Here is a 22,791-nt window from a genome sequence, read left to right on the forward strand (position 1 = left end):
TCAATTCCTGGTCAGGGCACAGGTCTGGGCTGCAGGCCAGGTCCCCAGTTGGAGACATGTGAGAGGCAACCGATTAAGGTATCTCTCACACATCGATGTTTCTCTTCCTCTCTTTCTTCCTCCCTTTCCCTCTCTCAATAAATAAATGAATAAATAAATCTTTTTAAAAAATACTGGCTGAATCGATTGGCTTACAAAATTTTTATAGCGGGGGGGTGATTACAATTCCATTTAGTTTACTGTATTGCAGCAATCCTGTATTACTTACTTAGGAATTACTTAGGGAAACTAAAAATTACTAAGGATTGCATTTAGGATACACTTAGTTTACTATAAATGCAGTATAACATTTATGTTTCTTCCTTTTGTTGGTTCTTTCATAATACCCTCCAGCTGCTCAGTACTATGCACACAGCAGGTCTTCAATCAAAGCTTGCTATTTAATCATATAATGTGTTACAGAGAGCTAAAGGCTACACTTGTCAAAGAAATTATCAGTTTATTCACGATAACAGGAAATTTATTATTAGACACAAATTCTTTTCTTAAAATATATTTTATTAGCCCTGGCTAATGTGGCTCAGTGGATTGAGTGTCAGCCTGTAAATCAAAGGGTCACTGGTTCAATTCCTAGTCAGGGCACATGCCCGGGTTGTGAGCCAAGTCCCCAGTAGTGGGCACACAAGAGACAACCACACATCAATGTTTCTTTCCCTCTCCTTCTTCTTCCTTTCCCCTCTCTTGAAGTTTCTTTTGAGAAATCAGCTGACAGTCTTATGGGAACTCCTTTGTAGGTAACTCTCTCCTTTTCTCTTACTGCCTTTAAGATTCTCTCTTTCTCTTTAAACTTTGGCATTTTAATTATGATGTATCTTGGTGTGGTCCTCCTCTTTGGGTCCAACTTTTGTTTGGGACTCTCTGTGCTTCCTAGACTTATATGTCTATTTCCTTCACCAAATTAGGGAAGTTTTCTTTCATTATTTTTTCAAGTAAGTTCGATTTCTTGTTCTTCCTCTTGTCCATCTGCCATCCCTATGATTCAGATGTTGGTATGTTTGGAGATGTCCCAGAGGTTTCTTATACAATTCTCTTTTTTAAAAAAATTCTCTTTTTTCTTGCTGTTCTGGTTGAATGCTTATTTCTTCCTTATGTTCCAAATTGTTGATCTGAATCCTGGCTCTATCTCCACCATTGTTGGTTCCCTGTAGATTTTTCTTTATTTCACTTAATGTAACCTTCATTTCACCCTGGGTCTTTTTTTATGTTGTTGTCATACTCACTGAGTTCTTTGAGCATCCTGATCACCAGTGTTTTGAACTCTACACTGATAGGTTGGTTATCTCTGTTTCATTTAGTTCTTTTCTGGGATTTTGTTCTGCCCTTTCATTTAGGCCATATTTCTTTGTCTCCTCAATTTGGCAGCCTCCCTGTGTTTGTTTCTGCATATTAGGTAGACCTGCTTTGACTCCCCATCTTAGTAGTGTGGCCTGTTGCAGAAAAGGCACCTGTAAACTGTGTGGAGTAGAGATTTAGGTAATTGCCAAGGCGGGGCAACCTACTTCACCACTTTATGGCTCTGTGTTTGGGGAGGGTTTGGAGAAGGGACAATGTCTCTGCCTGGCTTCTGGAGGTTTGCCTAGCACTTGTCCTATTTCCAGTCACTTCACTTATTCCCCATATGTGACTGGTGCCCTTTCAGCTATTGCCCTATTGCTGAATCCCAGAGAGAGTACGTCTGCATACATTCTAAGTCCATGCAGGCCCTTTAAGCAGAGTCTCCTGAAAATCTGGCAGTTTCTTCCACCATCCCAACTCTCATTGATTTTTACAGACAGAAGTTATAGGGATTTATCTCCTTGGTGCTGGAACCCTGGGCTGTGCAGTCTGGCCTAGGGCTGGGATTACTCACTCCCAAGGTATCCCTCCTGATTTTTATCCATCACACAGGACTTTGGGACTGCCCATTCCACCACCACCGCTTCTCCAAGCCACACTGTGTTTCCATGCCTCTCCACTTGTCTCTGTGTCTCTGCCTCTCCTACCCATCTGGATGAATGTGATTTCTTTAAATCCTTGCTTGTTGGACTTCCATACAGCTCAATTTTCTGATGGTTCTAAGTGGTATTTGTGTTGAAGTCTAGTTGTAATTCTGTAGTTGCACAAGAAGGTAAAGTATGTTTACCTATACCTCCATCTTGACCAGAAGTCCCCCAGACCTAAATTCTTGTATTGTATTTATGGAGTACTAATCTAACCAGGCCAGTTAAAAGTACATCAACCAATAGTGTGTAAAACAAAAGTCTTAAGCTTCCAAGAAAAAAAGTGCTGTTCCACACACTTCTCCGTAAATATCTACAACCCTGCATAGGGTTCTCCACCAAAGCCAATGCTAAGATATTAGATTTCTGAAATGAGTAAAGCTGTATTCCTGATCCAAGCAATTATAGCTATCTCCCATCTTTAATTTCTTTGAAATGTCAATACCAAAATTCTTTACATTCCAGATAAAAATGTTTTGATCTCCATGAGACTTTGGCTTCTGCCCTGCCTTTTATCTCATAGTTTTCATTTAGATTTAATGTATAATTATTAGTGGTTAACTCAAGGTCACATATTCTTGTCCTTCTGTGTGGTAAATTGAAAGCCGGGGCTGCACCAGAGGGGACTAGGGAAACCCTTCCCCAACTCTTTCATTGGATCCCTAGCCTCTTTGCAAACAGCTGTCATTCCAGTTTATGCCCCTCCTTGCCAGAGAGCAGGGATCTATCTCAAACAAACCCAGTCTCAAGTGGCTCTTTCTGTGAGGATAATAGGAACAGAAAAGTAGACACACCATGAGGAAGCTGTGAGTACCTTTGAAACCAAAACTGCTGCTTGACTGGGTTTTCTCATGCCATAGGGATTCTACAGATGAGAACAATCAACCATTCTTAATTCCTTGGGCACAGGACAGAGAATACAATCCTGATGCTTTTAATTTATAAATAGCTAGTATGGTAGCTTCCCAAGTCTACTCCTCTCAGGACTAAATACATTTACTCACTCATTCATTCACGTACTCACCAATAAGCACCCTCTTATCTAATGTTTGTTATTAAGCACTAAGCAAAATGCAGGAGTGGATTCAAAGATATAATGCAACTCACTATATCCTGGCTCTGAACATCTGGAGCTGCTACAGTTTCTACACTTCCCAGAACTCCTCTCTTTGGTCAGACAAAACTTCTAAGTGCCAAGCTGGGTGTGTGGGAGACTACAGAAAGAACAGCCCTTTCATTCTCTTCAATGTCATCTAAGCCCTTGACTCTCTGCACTGGGGAAGCCTGGCAGAATCTGGAGAAAGATCTGCAAAAGGGCAGCTGGTGACATTAAGACTGGAAATGAGCACTGGCCTGTGTGGCTCAGTTGGTTAGAGTGTCACTCCCATAACCAAAAGGTTGCAGGTTTGATCCCTGGTCAGGGTGTATACCTAGGTTGCACGTTTGATCCCTGATCCTTGGTCCAGAACTGGGCACTATGGTTCCCCAGTCCAGGCATATACAGAAGGCAACCAGTCAATGATTCTCTCTCACATCAATGTTTCTCTCTCTCCCTTCCTCTCTCTCTGAAAGCAATGAAAAAAAAAAATGTCCTTGGGTGAGGATGAAAAAAAAAAGACCAGAAATTACAGGGAAAGATAAAGAGAAATTGCATTAATAGAGCCAGAAGGAAAGGAAAAGGATATGTGGAAAAAAGAGAAGAGTCATGAAGAGAGAATAGTAAATAGCTGTTCTCTACCAGGGATGGCAGTGGGATTTGGGCTCACCTTACAGAGCTCAGGAATGTCTAGAGCCAATACCTACCTGTGAAGGATCTCTGAGCTGGATTAAAATATCTATTATGTATATTATGCTAACTGCAGGAAAACAGGTGGAGAGAGAATAAGCATTACTGAATCCCTATTTGATCTTTTCTTACATCACACAGCTTCAGTCAAAAGCCTAAGGAAATCCAAGGAATTTGTTTTTATGTACTTGATCTGTAGTTGATTTTTTTCTCTCACTTCACTGCCATATATTCCAAATTTTCTATAATGAGAAAGCATTTTTATAGAAATTTTGAAAGATTATTTTCTTTCAATATTTTGAAAGATTATTTTCTTTCTTCATGTATTTATTTATCTTTAATACTCACCCGAGGAGCCCAAGCTGGTGTGGCTCAGTGGATTGAGAGCCAGCCTGTGAACCTAAGAGTCGTTGGTTTGATTCCCAGTCAGGGCATATGCCTGGGTTGCAGGCCACATCCCCAGCAGGGGGCACAAGAGAAGCAACTACACATTGATGTTTCTGTCCTTCTCTTTCTCCCTTCCCCTCTGCTTAAAAATAGATAAATAAAATCTTAAATAAAAAATAATACTCACCCAAGGATATGTTTAGAGATTTTGGAGAGAAACATAGGTACGAGAAACATCAATCAGTTGTTTCCTGTATGTATCTTAATCAGGAATCAAACCCACAACCTAGGGTATATGCCCTGAGTTGAAATAGAACCCGCAGCCTTTTGGTGTATGGGACAATGCTCCAACCCAGTCACCTGGCCAAGACTAAATAAATTATTTTATAAAAATTTAAAAAGAAAAGCCTCCAGACTTGTAGAAAGGGCCCTGGGTCAAACTGGACATTGTTAAGTAGACCAAGAAATCCCAGAGCTCCCAGCACTAATTGCTCCCAAGGTCTGAAACTGTTGGCTTTTCTGAGTCTAGCAGTTAACAAGGGGACAATAATATCAGCCTTCCTCACAGACTTGTCTGAAGGTCACAAGATAAATAAGTGAAAGCATTTTTTTTTATTATCAAGCACTTAATCGGTGTAAAATAGTAAATTATTCCAGTTAAAGGCAACTTCCTATAAAACTAAAAGAGAGTAGGAATAGATATTAAAAAAAAATAGGGATTTACATGCATTTCCATTCCATTTTAGTTAAAATGAGATCTATAAAGTCTGACTGGCAAAGGCTCTTTGCTAAGAACATCTGAGCCAATAACAGATACAGAAGTTCAGCAATAAAAATCTTTTCTCCATGTCATATGACTTGGATTATTGCAGAATATTCAGGTCCTAGAACTGAGTTCCTGAGAATTTTTACCACCTTTCCAGCTCTGGTTGAATCTGACCCCTTGGAGGAAACACTGAAACCCAGCTGACATGGAAAAGTCCTAGCAAAAATATTTTTGAAATTAGAAGAGCTCAAGTACTTTCCCCTGAGACTGGCCCTGAGTTTGGTTTTGAGTTCTCACCTTGATGTATTTAGCCATGTCCTAGAGGAATTGGAGGGACTAATTAACTGAGCCGGACAAGAAGCAACAATAAGTTGCTCCTATAACAGGACAGGGCTATAGACTTTTACCAACACTAGTCCATGGCCAAATCTGTTTCTTATTCTGGCTATTTCCACAATGTATTAGGACAATGGATGATGTCAACACCAGCCAAGAAGACAAATTATCTCAACACTGAACCCCTGACAGCAGAATCTGTGCCCTGATTTATTTTTAGTACTTTCTACCTTAGTAATCCAGTCATTTGAAGAAAAGCCAGCAACCTGATGTTCTCTGAGTTCACCAGCCTTATTTATCCCTTAGCAATCTGTCAGACATTTGGTCACCTGGGTGAGAATTAGGAGTTTGGGTTCCCATCATTTGCAAACGAGGATTATAATCCCAACCCAAGTAGAAATATTGGTCTCACCATTTTACTGATAGCAACCTGGTTTTACTCAAGGGAGAAAGACAAAGAAAGAGAGGTTGCTAACAAAAACAAGTATGAATAGCCTATCATTTTTATCATCAGAGTGGAGGATGGGGTCAAAAGCAAGAATCCTGCTTTACTTTTCAGAAAATTTTAGACCTCAAATTAGGGCACACATTCTGTTCATCTTAAACTTCATATTGGACTATTGCCAAGAGTTCACAATGGGTAGTGGGTGTCTTTTCACCAAGATGCAGATATTAAAATATCAAAAGACTAATCAGTCATTTCTACATTTTTGCATTTGGAATTAACCCTAAATAATTCACTTTTATTTCAATCTCATACAGCTTGAGGACAGAGCTATACAACACCAGCCGTCTTCATATTTAAAAGTTGCACCACAAAGACATAATTAGAATCAAGTGAGGATCATATTCCTTGGCAGCAATTCTGCTCTGTGTCCCACTGATCCCTGAGCCACAACTGAAAACCACATGCCAACATTATTGTTGTTTTTTTTTCTACATTTTCTAAGCAGCCACAATGTGTCAGAAACTGTATAGATCACAGAAGGAAGGAAGGAAAGAAGGAAGGGAGGAAGGGAGGAAGGGAAGGAAGGAGGGAAGGAGGGAGGGAGGGAGGGAGGGAAGGGAGGGAAGGAGGGAGGAAAGGGTATGAGCCCTAAACTCATAGAATTATAACCCTGTGTACAAATTTATTTTTAAGGTTATTTTTCATGAAAGTGGGAAGAAAGTATGTAATGTTTTGACAGAAGAGGGAGTAGATGAAGTCAACTATCACAACCCTCCCCTGATTTGTTGGGGTTTTTTTTTTTTTTTGGAGTTTTCCACTTCAGGAATTTTCTAAACTTGCATGAAGTTCAAATTAGACTGAAGTCTGGGTAAGGTACAACTGTTCATTAAATCAAACAGGAAAGATCAAATGTCATCATCTTGGTGTTAGATATTTAGTGTTGAGTTGGATCTCACAGAAAAATTTACCAAGTACATAGCTTATGGCTGCATCCTTAAATAAATAAGGGGTTGGCATGGATCTCTTGGACTTTGGGCAGATTGAAGAGATTTATGATCCAAACAACTTCCCAGTCTCCCCACCCAGGGCCAGTCTGTAAAGTAAGTAGCTTCCTTGCTGCCAGTTCCCTCCTCTCTCCTTTCTGCACATGGTCTCATTTGGCATTAAGGGCCAGGAGTTGAGTCTCTGCTACTTGATACCTAATATGAAACTTCTACCCCATCTGTCCTATACATGATGACAGATAAATCTCCCTTAAGTACAGGTCCCATCATGTCACTGTATAACCAGTACAGAAGCCTGCAATGATTCCTTAACACATATCATCTAAATCCTTACCCTTGTACTCAGGGCTCTTTGAGATCTGATCCTAACCAATCTTTTCAATCTTCTCTCCTGTCAAACTGACTTACTTGCTATTCCCTATGCATGCCTCACATTTTAGCCATGTTAAGACTTTGCTCACACTACTTGTTGAATTGTGCTCCATGGACCAGAAGCATCAGTTGTACCTGGGAGCTTGTGAGAAATATAGGATGTCAGGCCCAACCTAGATCTATTAAATCAGATTCTGCATTTTAACAAGATTTGTAGGTGTATATATGCATATTAAGTTTTGAGAACCACTGCAAAACCATCAAATGCTTTTCCATATGCTTGAAGAGCTATTATTATCATTAATTTCTCTCTCTACAGAATATGGAAGTACCTAGAAAACAAAGCACTATCCAAATTATGTACCTAAGATCTGTTGTCCAGACCTCAGAGACAAAGGAATACCTTGAGTGAATACTCAAAAATCTATAGATTGACTAAATTGATTTAAATTCTGCAACTAAAAAGGTAACTAAAATCACCATCCTTTACTCTACTGTCTGAAAATCCAGGCCTAACCCACACAAACACTAACACACAGGGTCTTTTATGGATATGACTTATAAAAGAAAATAAAACTGCAAAAGAAAATGATGTTAAAGCCTGACAAGTAGCAAAACTGTTTCTGAAGCAAATAGACAACACTCTAAATTCCCTTTAAACTAAAAATGAAGGACTAGGTTTACTTGATGGACTCCAAGGTCATTTGGGGCTCCGGTATTCAATGATTTTATGATTCTAGGTGACATCACTTCTATATTGCCCCCTTTCTACCACCACCACCACCCCCTTCCCCCTACCCCGTGACTGTAGGAACCAAGGACAGCACTGAGATTAAGTCTGAAGCTGCAAAGCCTGACTTCCTCTCTCATTTCTCTCTAACCCCCAGCTTCTCCACAACCTCCCTGAAAAGCTCCAGCTCTGCACAAGTGTCTACTATCATTACACCTCCCTCGTGACCTCCTGGCATTTCACACTGCTCCTTGCCTTCATGAGTTCATCACTGTCACACTTCTCAATCCCTCACACAGTTCAACACTGCCAAGGTGACAGTGAGTTAAATTAAACTGTGTTAATAAAAGAAAGTTAGGAAAGAAATATGTCCTGCTAACCTTCCTAATCACCATCTTCTCCTCCCTTCGTAACTCCTTAGTAACTTTCTTGAGAGAACTGAAGTGGGGTATCATTACACCATATTCTACAATGAAGGCACTGGACCTACTGATAATTTACCCTTGGGGTCTCAAATATTTTATTTACTAAACACACTTTCAGTTCTGCCCCTGCCAAGACTACTGATGTGGGTCTTTGGGGACTTTGACCTAGAACTATTTCACATCTCAAAATGAAATCAATACAATTACCACAGATCTCTCTCACATTTTGTGAAAGCTTTTTACACACTGTCCAATTCTATTCATCTTAACATCACATATATTTTCTTATACATCTAAGAAATAGCAGAGTTAAGCTTCTCTGTCAGAGTTAAGCCTCTGACCTAGTGTCCTGTGTATGATAGGATTATTGATGGATATCTCTGCTTATATTCTTATGAGGCCCCTCCTAACTAAACCCAAAGGCTAGTTATGAAGTATTATGTCAGGTTTTTTCTTAGAACCCAGGTCCCCTTTCCTCCTAATTCCCAAGAAGGGCACAGGTTAAGGAAGTGTATTTCTTATAGTAGAGATTAAGAACTCTCTCCTCTAGAGATGGATTGTGTGGATTTCTCCCTGGCTCCACTGATTACTAGCTATGTGACTTTGGGCAATTTGTATAACCTCTCAAAGTTTGTGTTTCCTTATTTGTAAAAGGAGAATAATATCTCTACATCTTTGGTTTTTGTGAAGAATGAATGAGAAAATTATGGGCCCTGGCTGGCGTAGCTCAGTAGATTGAGCACGGGCTGCAAACCAAAGTGTCCCAGGTTCAATTCCCAGTCAGGGTACATGCCTGTATTGCAGGCCATGACCACCAGCAACCGAGCATTAATGTTTTTCTCTCTCTTTATCCCTCCCTTCCCTCTCTAAAAAATAAATAAATAAAATCTTTTAAAAAAAGAAAAAAAATTATGGGTAGTGCAGTGCCTGGGTAATTAATTTCATTCTACAATTGCTAAAAATCAATCTCAGAGAGGACTGAGCAAAGTATTTTATTTTATTTTATTTTATTTCATCTTTGCAAGGCCAGCTTAATGCTGCAGATTCTCCTCTCTAAGACTCTTCTAGTTACATGTGGCTCTAGCACATGCCGCTGTCTATGTGGTGGGTAACCTGACTCCCATCTAAGGACAGTATGTGGTCTTGCTATCCTTGTGCACACAGAATTCCTCTTGGCAATAACTCTGCATGTGAGTTTAGAGCAAACAGAAATGCAACATCCATTTTTAAAAATTGGGCATGATCTTATAATATAAAAACTTATGTATTGGGGCCAGTGACATCAAAGAGGACAAATTTCACTTTCTATTTTATGTTAAATATCAAAGGAAATACAGGAGGCAACCTATCTCTGTTTCTCTCTTACATTGACATTTCTCTCTCCCTCTCTCCCTCCCTCTCTCTCTCTCTCTCTCCCCTTCTCTCCTTTCCTCCCTCCCTCTCTCCCTCAAGTGAGTATTACAATAAAAAAAAAGACAAATGGAGGAGTGGAATGTATTCATGGAGAAATTTGTATCTTTATCTGAATCAATCTATCAGAGGATTGGTATAAAACAAATCAGTTTTTATGTGGGCTTCAGTGATAGCTTTGAGGGCTAAGTCTAAAGACAGAAAATACTGTAACTAAGAGGGACAGAGTTCTGGGGAGGAGCAGATAAAAGAGCTGGGGAGAACCTGCAAAATACAACTGAAAGTTGTTGATTGCGTCCAAGACAGTAAGGCCCTTAACTCCAGGCAACTGTTCTCCTGACATCTCTCATCAGCACCGTCACTGCAGGTGTGCAGAATGAGAGCAGAAAGTACTGTAGGCCATTCTCCCAGAGTCCAGGCCTCTGCCACCACTGCTCCCTTGTTCCAGAACTGGTTCAATTTCAATATTTTACCCTTAAATAAGAAAAAAATCATAAACCCAATCTTTAACGAAATTCAAAAGTTCTCTAACAATACAAAGTAAAAAGTAGCTTGCCATATAATTCAAGCCTATCATGTTTATCTTATTATTTGATTCCTAAGACCTGAATTTTTTACATAGAACTCTACAAATTAGTTTTTTTTTTAATTTAGTTCCTGTACTGCCATAATTGAGGGTCTACAAAGTCACAATAAAATAAAGTGGGGTTTTTTTTAACAAGACAAATGATTCTTGAACACTTGCTCTTAGAACTACACCTCCATATGAGAAAGCCAACTATCCTGAGGTCACCATGCTGTGAAAAGTCCAAGCCACATAAAGAGGTCCTGGAGGAATAGACACCATATGGAGAGAGACAGACAGACAGACAGACAGAGAGACACCAAATAGCACCAAGGTACCAGTCATGTGAGTGAAGAAACCATCTTGGAAAAATGCAACTAGGCCCACATGGCCCAGCTGACAACACATGGATCAGAGATGACCACCCAGCTAATGCTTCTTGCATTCCTGACTGAAAAACGTGAAGTCACCGGTAGAAGACTATATGCTCCAAAAGAGCCCCCTCAGTGAGCAAGTTTCAAAATATGTCCCAGTTGTTTGCAAGCCTACTAAGATCTCAGCATTAGGGTAAGGAAGTAGTGATATTTCCTAATTCATGACCAGGCATCATATCCTTTGATGGAGAGGCAGTCTGAGAAAGGCTGTGAACAATGTGAACCCTGATATCAGGAAAACAAGTGCAGTAAAAGTTGAGCCACATAGATATCCAAATAGAAATCTGCATGCTAAAGTGTAGTAATCTTTTAAAATAGCTTCACAAAGTGGTTTTATATCAAAATACCATTTTTCTATTGGAGGAACCATGAGAACCAGGACTTTAACATGAAGAAACATGATTGATAATCTCCTTGGCACTATGTAAAAATCAAGAAATTTGACAAAACACTAGTAAAGTGACAAAACATTAAGTATGATCAAGTAAAATTTCTAGTTATCTAGAAAATATCAGCTCACCCTTGACATTAGTTTAATGCAGCGATTTTCAACCTTTTTTTATCTCATGGCACAAATAAACTAAAATTACTAAAATTCTGCAGCACACCAAAATATATATTTTTTGCCAATCTGACAAAAAATGTAAGTATAATTTTGATTCATTCACATTGATGGCTATTGTGTTGGCTGTTGTCATTTTTTAATTTGGCAACCTAAGGGAAAAGAAGTCAGTGTCCCTGGCTAAATAAATTTTTCCATAATATCTGTTCTTTTGTGGACACTTCAAAATAATTATCTTTTTCTGTGAATGAAGGTTACTTAGTATGGCATTTGTTAATATACAGGAGATAAACAAACACTGAATATAAATCTAAAATAGATAAAATCATGTGACATTTAAAACATTTGAAACATGTGTTGCTAAATAGTCAGGTATTGCATATTTTAAAAAATTCTTGTGGCATACCAGTGTGCCATGGCACACTGGTAGAAAATTACTGATTTAATGTGTTAAAAATAAAAGGGTGATTTCTTTTCTGAAAAGCAAGAGATAAAGAACAAAAGAAAGAGCCAAATATGAAAACAATACGGTAAAGAAATCAAGAGATATGAACCCTGACTGGGTAACTCAATTGTTTAGAGCATCATTCCAATTCACCAAGGTTGTGGATTTGATCCCTGGTCAGGGCACATACAAGAATCAACCAATGAACACATAAATAGTACATGTGCTGCAGAAGTGAGCACTGAATACATAAATAAATGGAACAACATATCAATGTTCTCTCTGTCTCTCTCTGTCTCTCTGTGTGTGTCTCTGTCTAAAACTAAATACATATTTTTTAAAAGACCTGAAAAAATAAAAACCTGTTACTCAAACATGACCTAAATAAACAGGTAAGGTGCATGTTTAGAATTTCCCGTGTACCAAAACTTCCTTAACAACTTTTCGTAACCATTATTAAAACGCTCAGTTGATGTCAAATATCACCTTCTTTTCAAACAGTGTGATTATGTTCACAAGTCAAATTCATTCATTTTTGTGGGGACTGATAACCCTGTGCCATAGAAAGCAGAAGCTCTGGGCTTGTTCAAAAAGTGATGAAAAACATTGTAACTCAATACATAAACACAACTCACAACTCCTTTTCTGACTTAACTCATGTACATCTTTCCTCAACTATTTTTCTCCTCTTCTTGCTCTGTTAGGTACAACACAAAAACAAATTTTTTTCCATAACATCTGTTGTTTTGTGAACACTTCAAAATAATTATCTTTTTCTGTGAATGAAGATTACTTAGTATGGCATTTGTTAATATATAGTGGATAAACGAATAATGAATATAAATCTAAAATAGAAAAAAACATGTGAGATTTTAAAACATTTGAAATATATATTGCTAACTTGCCTTACTCCCTTCTCTTTCCCCAATTTTTGTCCAGTGTAGCTACTATCAGATTCTTCAGTTGCTCACTTGTAAAAAGATCTAATGTTCTATTTTTTTTCAGACCACTGAACCTACACAATATTCATTAAGCTAGCATAACTCTCCAGACATCCTAGCTCTTCAGGCAATGCTATAAGGGCATTGTCTTTGTTCATTTGTATGATTTCTATGTATCCTGCCATCTTTCCAGGGTAAGAGTGCCAAGGCCTTGGACTCTTCATTTGGTGGAGTCTAATTCTGTTCTCTTTACAAAGAGCTAGGGTTACACTCAGCAAAGGTTACCATTTACGTGAGACACGAAGCCTGCTAGCATAACTCATCACCAAAGTAAAACCCCTAGCTATTTTTTCTCTCAAGGGCATGCCGAGTGCTACCTAAAATCAAGAAGGAACACTTCAGAATGGGTCACAGGTAGAAGCCATATGCATCCAGAATCCACATTTTCATTTTAACACTCTGGAGTATGGTATTATTTCATAGCAGCCATGCAAAAGGGTTTCTTTTTCCTTGTTAAAACATCCTTTTCTAACCACTAAAGCAAAATACATGAGAATCTAGTGTAAAGACTACAGTGACTTTAGCTAGAGAACTCAATACTTAAAAGGGAGCTTTCTTTTACAAATTGTTCCTTTTCTGGAAGTAGGGGTTGATTGTCATATTTGATTTCGTTTTATCATTTACTCAGTGCTTTCCAAAACATGTGTTCTCAGAAATAAATAACACTTTAAATTGTTTAAGTAATTCTAAAGCTCAGTCCATCTTTTAAACACCTACATTATGGAGTGGCAGTCTAAGCCACAGCCCTAAGTGCCAAATGCCTTTGCTTTTAGCCCAATGTTCATCTTTATTTATCTTACTATCTCATGGAATTTCATCTATTCTGGTAATTATAAATCAGCAATTTTAAAGCATGATCAGACCCTGAGATTTTAAATATTTAAAAAGACCAAATGGATCGAGAGGAACCTTAGGGACCATACTACTTCTCATTTCTCATTAGATATAAGATCACTGAGATCCCAAAGGGTCTTGTTCAAGGCCATATAACTAATGACAATGACAGATATAGAATCAAATGTTCTTTGTGGGGTCATATGATCCAAATGTTGAATTGGGTAAATAAACCATCATAGACATAGTTTAAAAAAAGTGTCAGGTTACAAATGCAGGTGATCCTGACTCTAATCTGTTGAATTATTGACTTTAATGTGAGCTCTAGACTTTCAAGTAGCTAACACAGAGGGAAGTACAACCAATATTAAGATATGCAGTATCTGTGAGGAAAAACTAAACTAGTACCATGGGAGAAGCCCAATTATTCATGATACTGAGGACTGAGATATATATATGAACACTGACAACATCCTTCTTATAGTAAACACAGCAATTTGTTTCATTAGATTTCTTATTATAACTTCAGACCAAAACATAAATTCACAGACACTAATATATGCCCTCTGAAGTTATGTGTTGGGAAATAACTCAATACCTCTTCTGGGTGCAAGTGCTATAGTTCTGGAAAGGTAAACATCTAGATTTTTTTAAACATGAAAGTAGTTCCATCTTAGTCAAGAATGCAGATGTTCTGGATTGACCTGCTGTCTGTAACTAACCTAGTGTGAGTAGAATCAGTGAACTAGATTTTATTAAATTCCAGTGAAATTTGGACAGAATTTCCTTTTTCTCTTTCTTGTAGGTACCCAGGGAAGTAAGAAAACATTTTCTCTCTGTGATTGTGTTTGGAATATGCTACAGAAATGACAGAATAAGTACAAAAGGTACATGTGAAGTGCATTTGTTGCATATGAATATAGGGGGAATTCTACTTATAAAAATATACCCCCAAAATACCCAAACTTTAAAAAGTCTTATTTGCTTTATAAGTTATTTTCTTGTGCATAATTTAAGTGTTTAGCAACAGCCCACTGACTATTGGATTAAGACAAAGAAAGTTTAAAGCAAAACTATGAGAAGACATAATCCCCTAATAATTGGTCAAAAAGGAAAAAACTAAAATTATTATGCAACTCAAAAGAAAAATAAGGATTATAGGTTTAAAATGTGATGCATTCAAATGTATACAGTTAGGCATTTCCATCAAAGCCACCTCTGATCTTTCTTCAACTGGATTGTGTTTGGTTTTGTTCTTCCACAGGATAAAGAAGAAAACCACTAGAGTTTCTCTGACCAGAGTTCCCAGGTTAATAAAACCTCCAACATCAGATCAAGTTATTCTACCTTAGTTCGACCATTGTATATTGACCTTCAGAGGGTAGGTTCAGTTTTAAAAGCCTTTGGAGGGGTCCTGGTACTAGAGACACAGGTCCAGAGGAGAAGTTGCATTCGTTAATGCAACTTTCTTGAAAAGTAGTAAACATGAGGAGAGCCTCCAGCTGCATGACCTCAGAGAAAACAACAATGAAATCCATGGGTCTCAGAAATAGCTCCATGGTGGTTCTGTGAGTTGGCCATTTGTCTGTGGGCCAGACCAAAAGGGACAGTTGGTTTCTAGGAGCTCAGTCCCATAAAAAGTATTCCAACTATCTAAGGAATGAGTTTCCTATTTTAAAAAATGGGGCCGGCAGAAGATGCTTTTTCAAAAACCTAAAAGATACAAGAGCAACTGTATGGAGGAGGAAAAAAATCTAGTCAGTAAAATTTAGAAACCTTTAATATACAGTCTCTAAAAACTGCCAATACTCATTTCTCAAATGTAATTTCCCAGTGTTCTATTTCACCATCTCAGCTAATGGAAATGCTGGAGGAGAGAGAAAAAAGGTGGCACTGGAGCCGACATTGAAAGTGACATCTAAATTAGAAGCATCATCCTTTTCAAAAAGGAAACTTAGGGTGTGGTTGGTAGCAGCTAAAACTAATCCAGTCAGTTCATAGCCACCGTGCACCTAGGTTTCAGAGCCTTGACACTATGTATGATAGTGTCTCTTCTATTTCCTAAACCAGATGCAGAGTCCCTGTAACAGCCTGTCAGGATTCACTTGTGTTGTGGCCCCGTTTACCAAGGTAACCTACCCACACTGCATGACAAAGTTTGGATTTTACAGATAAATTGTAGGCATTATCGAAGAAGTACAAAGGAGGAAAGGGGAAACTAAAAAGAACCTCAGAGATTATTATTTTCTATTGGAGATAACTGAGTTCCAGAAAGGGTGAAATGTCAGAGAGCAACTCATGGTTTATCCCCTGCTCTTAAGACTTTTGCTCTGTGTCAATCCTCCAGCTCTGAAGGGCAACCCTTAGTGGACTGCCCTCTCAAAGCAGACTTGGCTCTGCCTCACCTCAAAATTTATCGGAGTCTCCTAACTAGCTAAAAGACATCGTTATGAAGTCAATGCACAAAGCAATATCTATTTCTTGCTTTGGTAACAGTCAGAAATCAGGATTGAGAATGCTCCTGTATCACCTACTAGAAACAGCAGGATTTAATCAGCTAGGTCAAACCAAACTAAGGTTGAAGTCCTCTGGGCTCTCTGTCTCCTAGTTTCCAAACCTAACAGAACTGGAACCACTAACCATTGCTGGTCCAAGATATGAGAAGCAGGGTAGGGACATAACCTGTACCACATACAGGATGGGCGACATAGGAAACAATGTCATTAAGAGAAAGAAGCACTACTATTTATCCTGGAAGCTCACTTTCAGCAGATGCTGTCAGGCCACAGGTGTTGATTATTGCCACAAGTCTCATCTGTCTCCTGCTGCATTCCTTCCCTGTGATATGCGGGTCCTGGGCATCAGGCCTCAAGCACAGGGCTGGCGGTCATTATGTCTCAACTAGGCCTCACCTGAGGACTTCAACTACTCCCTCTCTGGTGTCAGGATCGACTTATAATTTAAAATATAATTCTAGATTCTAGAGGTCCCTGGGGCTAGAAATAGAAGTGGAGGGTGAGGATTTAGGGAGGAAATTTACCACAAATGCCACCCATTCATGTATGCATTTATGTGAGACTAAACTAGCTATTGTCAATAAACACTTAAAACATATCAAAATAACTCTTCATTCTTTAAAGTTTTTAGATTATTTGTCTGAAATGAGCCTCAAAACCTCAAGGTAAGCTAAACATTTTTGTAGCCCTATTTCACAGGTAAAAAACCTGAGGTCCACAGAGATTAAGAGTCTTCCAAGTTCCTAGGATCAGCTTCAACAAGATAGTGGCAGAGTTGAGATTTTGGCTCAAGTCCTCTAAGTCATGATTCAGGATCCTTAACAAATTACAACACTACCCATACTACTTGACCAATAATAAAGATTAAATCGTGACTATATATGTACTCAACAAAATAATACAATGAAGTAAAAGACTTTTCAACTAATCTGTTTTCTACTTTGAAAAATGGCTCTTGGAGAGTAAATAACAACTTTCTCATTAAACACAACCCTATGAAAATAAGATAAAAATAATTTATGCCTCACTGTAAAGCACCAAAGAATTCCCAGCAGCTCCTTGTTTTGATTAAGAGACACTCAGTTGTCAATAATTATGATGAAAAAGCATACACACTTACTACAATGGCATCCCAAATCATTGTCTGCGAGTATGGTGAAAGTTTCCTCCATTCTGTGAATTCTCTGTTTGTTCTTCAGCATCTTCAAGACAGCTCTACAACCAGAGGTCAATTTGTCGAGTTTGAATGCTGAGTCCAGGCTACAGCCACAGTGCAAATTCACTGGGACAGAGAGGAAGAGCAGAGAGCAGACTCAGACAACTTTTGAATTCTGAGGAAAAGTATCATGATCAGATTTTCGATTTGCTTTTTATTCCAATTAACCTTGAAATATAATTCATGTTTAAAAACTTAATAGTTGATATGTTGCAGACTCAGAAATTTCTATTGTTAATTGTTATTTTAAATCCAAATGACTCCTGAATAGAAACAATCAAAAAAGAAAAGATAGCTGTTTTGTTTTGAATGAAATAGTTTTATTAGCTGTGAAAGAACTGGTTTATTTTCATAAATCAATCTTAACTATCTTCCCAATGAATTCTTGACATACAAACAAGAAAAGATATGAAATAAACATTTTTTAAAAGAGTGAAACAAATGAAAACTGATATATAACTTTCTAAATACTTTACTGTGTAAGTGTCCTACAAAATAATTAATAATTAATTTAGGGAAGGATAAAAAACATGCTACCCCTTATGGTAAGTACTAAGTTTATACTTTATAAACAATTTCTCATTGTTTCATTGTTATATTTCTCATTGTTATATTTCTCATTTATCCTCACATCAACATTTTAAGGTATGTACTATTATTACCTCCATTTTCTAAGTTAAAAAAACAAATCAAAACCCTAACATCAGAAATATTAAACACTTTGTTCAAGGTCACAAAGCTAGTAAATGCTGCAGCTAGGGTTTGAGTCCAAATTAGTTTCTGAGCCAAGTAAAGAGAATATATTCATTTATATGTCAATTCAAAACTGAACATTTGCACATCACATTTAAGAAACATCTGTATTACACAATGATATTCCTTGTTTTTTAGGATTTTATTTGTTTTATTTTAAAGAGGGGAAGGGAGGGAGAAAGAGAGGGAGAGAAACATCAATATGTGGCTGCCTCTCACGCACCTCCTACCAGGGACCTGGCCTACAACCCAGGCATGTGCCCTAGACTAGGAATCGAACCAATGACCCTTTGATTCGCAGGCTGGCACTCAGTCCACTGAGCCACACCAGCTAGGGTTTAATATTTCTTTTTAAAATAACACTTATTGCATTTTTCCAAAACTTACAAATTTATTATAATAAACTAGAAAATCTATAATAACACAAAGAAGAAACTTTAAATTACCCATTTCTTTCTCACCACCCAGAGAAAACTGTTATTAACCTTTAGTGTTTTTTTCTACAGTAATACTACAGTACTTTCATAATGTATTTAACTTTATTTTAAAGATATTAAAAGAAAAGGTTTTTCTTGGGAGAAAGGGGCTAGCTACCTCATGATTAGTGTAGCAATGATTCACATTCAGTGAAGAGATATTACCAGGTCTTACACTCATTTTAGAGATGCAGAACAAAGGCCCAGAGAAGAAAAGTAATTTCCACAAAGTCATAAAGCAATTTTGTGGTAAAATAGAACTAAAATACAGTTCCAGCACCCTGCCAAGTATTTGTTTCTTTACACATCTTTTGTGAGTTTCTACAGAATTTATAGTCTCTGACTCCAGATTATAGCTAAGTTTGTATTTTCTTCCATTTATTTCTCTTATACATATGGCCCCTTCTCCCAAATAAATTAACTGTCGCCATTTAAATTCTCTCTCTATTCTCTTGTTTTATATTTCAGGAGCTCATTTATCATCCATTCCTGGTAAGTACAATTTTTCAACATCTTGATAATAAATGACTAAGTCAAAATTAGCATCAGAAGACTTTGTCTCCTAAATTACTTTTGCCTTCATGAGCAGTTTTGAGACTACCCTATGCCAACTCTTGAACACAGAAGAAACAAGATAACTGGAATCTTTAGGTGTATTTATTCATCTATTCATTCACTCAACACCTATTTCCTGAGTACAGACTATGGCCAGGTTCCAGATTCTGTTCTTGGCCACAGTTCCTGTCCTCACAGACCATGCATTCCTCCTATAATTCCACTTGGTATAGTATTTGTGACTCATGAACTATGCACAGAGACAGGAAGGAGGCGTCCTGACATCAAACATCCAACTGTTGAAATTGGGACACCCAAATATTCTGGTCATGTTGAATCTCTTTTCAGAGGAAGTCTGCACCTTGATTATCACAGAAGTATTTCCTGAACATTCTGGAGAATTCAAGTGCATTGCAGAAAACAAGGCTGGGACTGCAGTCTCCACAGCAAGACTCTTTGTTTCCCCAGGTAATTATTCTTCAGGATCTCCCTGCTCCTTTTTATTCAACCTTGAGCCAAGAGGAAGATTCTCTGCTTCTACCTGAACTAGTGACTATATTTTTCAGAAGGAAAAGAAGTAGAGAAATCAGAGAGCACTCCAAAGTTACCCATCAGGAAATTTTCTCCAAAACTGGCTTCCTTTCCCTGGAGCAGTGGCAGCTACACAAAGGACAAAAATCCAGACAATACCCTAGTACATCTTAAGCCAACTATTCCTGAACCAGCCATTCCCACTGAACATGAGATCCAGATTCCAAAGGAAGATTTCTGCACCACCAGTGAAAATTCCTCTGAGCTACAACCACAATGATAAGGGCAGAGAGACCTAACATTCAGTCATTCAATAAATGTTCTTGGTTCTACAGATAGAATAGTGAACACGGCAAAGCTCCTGCCTTCAGGGAGCATGCATTCTGAGATTAATTACTTTATTGTCTTTTACACTGTGCTAGGAGAATGGACCACCTCAGTAGCTTCTGAGGCCAATACATGTCTATCACCAAAATTACTTTAGCAAACCTGGTTCCCCTTACTTCTGCAACATCGTGCAGAGTTAGTGATTAAGTTTGCACTTAGACGAATCACTTTAACTGTCATTTCTCCCTCACTCTCCATCACCATGGATAAAATAGTAAGTCATGTACTTAGATGTACATTTAAGGGTTTGTTACAGAGACTTACTGAAAAAAATTAACAACGCTCAAATGGCAAAAGATTTTGAAGTGAAATCTTTTTCCAAAATAGAATGCAGTGTTCTATCACAATATAAATATGTAAAATATTTTGCGACACAAGTGTCTTCATGGTCAATCTTAGAATACAGATGTAATTATCTGTATTGCATTGAGAGAACAAATGTATAAATGGGAAGATAATTCAGTAAGTGAATTTGCCAGTCAGGCTATGTTTAAAACAACATAATCTACCACCATCATCATACTCCAAACACGAGCTTCAGCCCAAAATATTGATTTAAAAACAACCTAAAAATTGATAGTTAAGGCCTTGGCTCAGTTGGTTAAGTGTCGTCCCAGTACACCAGGTTTATGAGCTCAATCCCCAGTTAGGGCACATACAAGAAGCAAACATTGAATATATAAATAAGTGGAACAACAAACCAATGTCTGTCTGTCTCTCTCATCAATCAATACAATTTTAAAAATTGATACTTAAAAGTCATTTATGATTTTTGCTTTCAACAATATCTAACATAGTCCACTAAATATTTTACCAACATAAAGTTACCTTTAAACGCCTTTAGTAAAACTTAAACAGCACTCTTGACTAGTTACCTAGTACAACTAATAGTAGTCTGTTAATTACAAAGTAAAAAAAATATTGGAATCTCTATTAAGACAAGATTTCTTGAGTAATATTTGGGTCTATTAAGTGAAGGAAATATATCATGTCAGAGATGGAAGGAATCAGAGGTCATTTACATGAAGTTCCTCATTCTACAAATGACTAAAACACAGATTGGCTTGCATTGTTGAGGGATGGTTCTTCATGCTGTTATGATGCTGGGACAGGTACTTCAAATGTTCTTGCAATGAAGACAGTGAGGGAAAGACTTTGGACTTTAGAGACTAAAAGACCTGGAACAATGTATGTGAAGTACATAGTAGGAGTTCAATAAATAGTAGCCAGTACTTCATTGCATTGTTTTTTATCAGAATCAGTATATCTCCAGTAACAGTATGATTTGATTTCCATTGGTCTCCTGGAATCCCTTTAGCTTCCAGGATCTCTAGTTGCCTGAGCAGTAGCTACCCCTATAAATGAAGATTTCTCATGGGGTCAAGTAAGAGTGGGTGTGTGGGGCAGTAAATAAGACTGCACATTTTTCAACAAACATTTATTAAGTATGTTCTGTGCTGGACCTGCCTTGAGAAGATAGCCAATACTGATATGTGAAACTTTTCTCCATGAGTACCTGTGTTTAGCAGTGAGCCTTTAGGACTTAGAAAGACCTTGAATTTATAATATCTTTCACAGGAGGTTACCATCTTTATCATTAACAAAATCTTCTGTGGGTAAAATTATTGGGTAAAAGTTCCACAAAAGTTAACATGTTTTTATAAAATGTCTGTTATGAGCTACACTGTCCTAGGCAAGATAAACTGTAAATAGTCCCTTCCTCAGAAAAAAAGTTAACCTAGTGTAGGAGATACACCACATAACAGTCCATTGTATGATTTTCAGTTTTATTTGAGTCTCTCAGCAACCTCTGATTTAGATTAGTATAACAGATACTATCTTTGTTCTTCAGTTAATTATTAAAGCTCAGAGAGTTTAAGCAGCTTGTCTGAGGTTACACAGTAAGTAGGTGGTAGAGCAGGCATTAACACTTGGGTCTCCAAATAAAAAGGTTAATGTGTCTAGAAATTTGTAAAACATTAACCAAATTAATGTTATCATTTTCACTGTTTGACTCCAAACCTAGTGGAGTGTCCATTATTATTTCTTATGTGAGAAGAACATAAGATTGAGTCAGGTGCTAGAATGGATATTTCAAGTTACAAGTGCTACAGTGGGGTTTCCTTTCATTATACGTCTAAACAGAACTTCAGTAATCCCAGTGAATTATGTAAACCTGAAAATAAATAAAACGTTCTTCACTCTTTAGTCCTCTCATCTTCAATGTGACATTTTCCTTCTCAGTTAATACAGCAGAAACTAGCTTCATCGCATACACCTGACCTCTGACTTTAGCAGCTCATAGAACCATTTTTACAATAGTATTTACTATATTTCACATTTTAAAAAAACAAGAGCTATATATGAAGGAGGGATGAAGGAATGACAGGGAAACAGCTACCCTTCCACTGATGATAAGGAGGAATTTCCTTAACATACAGCAGGAAATAACAGGAAGTTACCTTGTGTGAGGCATTAGAACAATTTACCACAGACCTTTACTGACAATTTAGAGAAAGAAATGAAAAAAGTTGTCTTTGGGGCAAGTTTAATATGGTTCACCCACCTGATATCTTAATAATTCTGTTTTAGGATTTTCTCAAATAAGCAACTAAACCATTCAAGTAGCTCTGTTTGTGAGAAAACACAAAACATTCAAAAAAGCAAACCAAACATTAAAAAGTAGAAAAAGAGATTCAAAATAGATGATTAAATACAGATCTTTAACTTCTGAGAATGGTGTCATAAGAGAGGATCTTACTTACCTTTCCCAAAACATCCTTGATGCCCTTGCTGCAGTGAGAACCTGAGCC

At 37.6% G+C, this 22,791-nt stretch overlaps 1 long non-coding RNA gene and 1 other non-coding gene across 2 annotated transcripts in view; both read right to left on the reverse strand.

Annotated features, from left to right (window-relative positions):
- Window positions 1-9,973: 9,973 nt before the first annotated feature.
- The window catches only part of LOC118498054, a 32,631-nt gene continuing 19,813 nt past the window's right edge, over window positions 9,974-22,791 (reverse strand). The window contains exons 3-4 of the long non-coding RNA XR_004900574.1: window positions 17,181-17,342; window positions 9,974-10,177 (exon numbers count right to left, since the gene is read on the reverse strand). This is a non-coding gene — a long non-coding RNA (uncharacterized LOC118498054). The remainder of the gene's footprint in view (window positions 10,178-17,180; window positions 17,343-22,791) is intronic.
- LOC114510467 lies at window positions 20,003-20,133 on the reverse strand. Its single transcript, XR_003685649.1, has one exon. It is a non-coding gene; the product is annotated as a small nucleolar RNA SNORA66 (small nucleolar RNA).

The sequence above is a fragment of the Phyllostomus discolor genome, chromosome 13 (assembly GCF_004126475.2).
Source record: "Phyllostomus discolor isolate MPI-MPIP mPhyDis1 chromosome 13, mPhyDis1.pri.v3, whole genome shotgun sequence".
NCBI lineage: Eukaryota > Metazoa > Chordata > Mammalia > Chiroptera > Phyllostomidae > Phyllostomus > Phyllostomus discolor.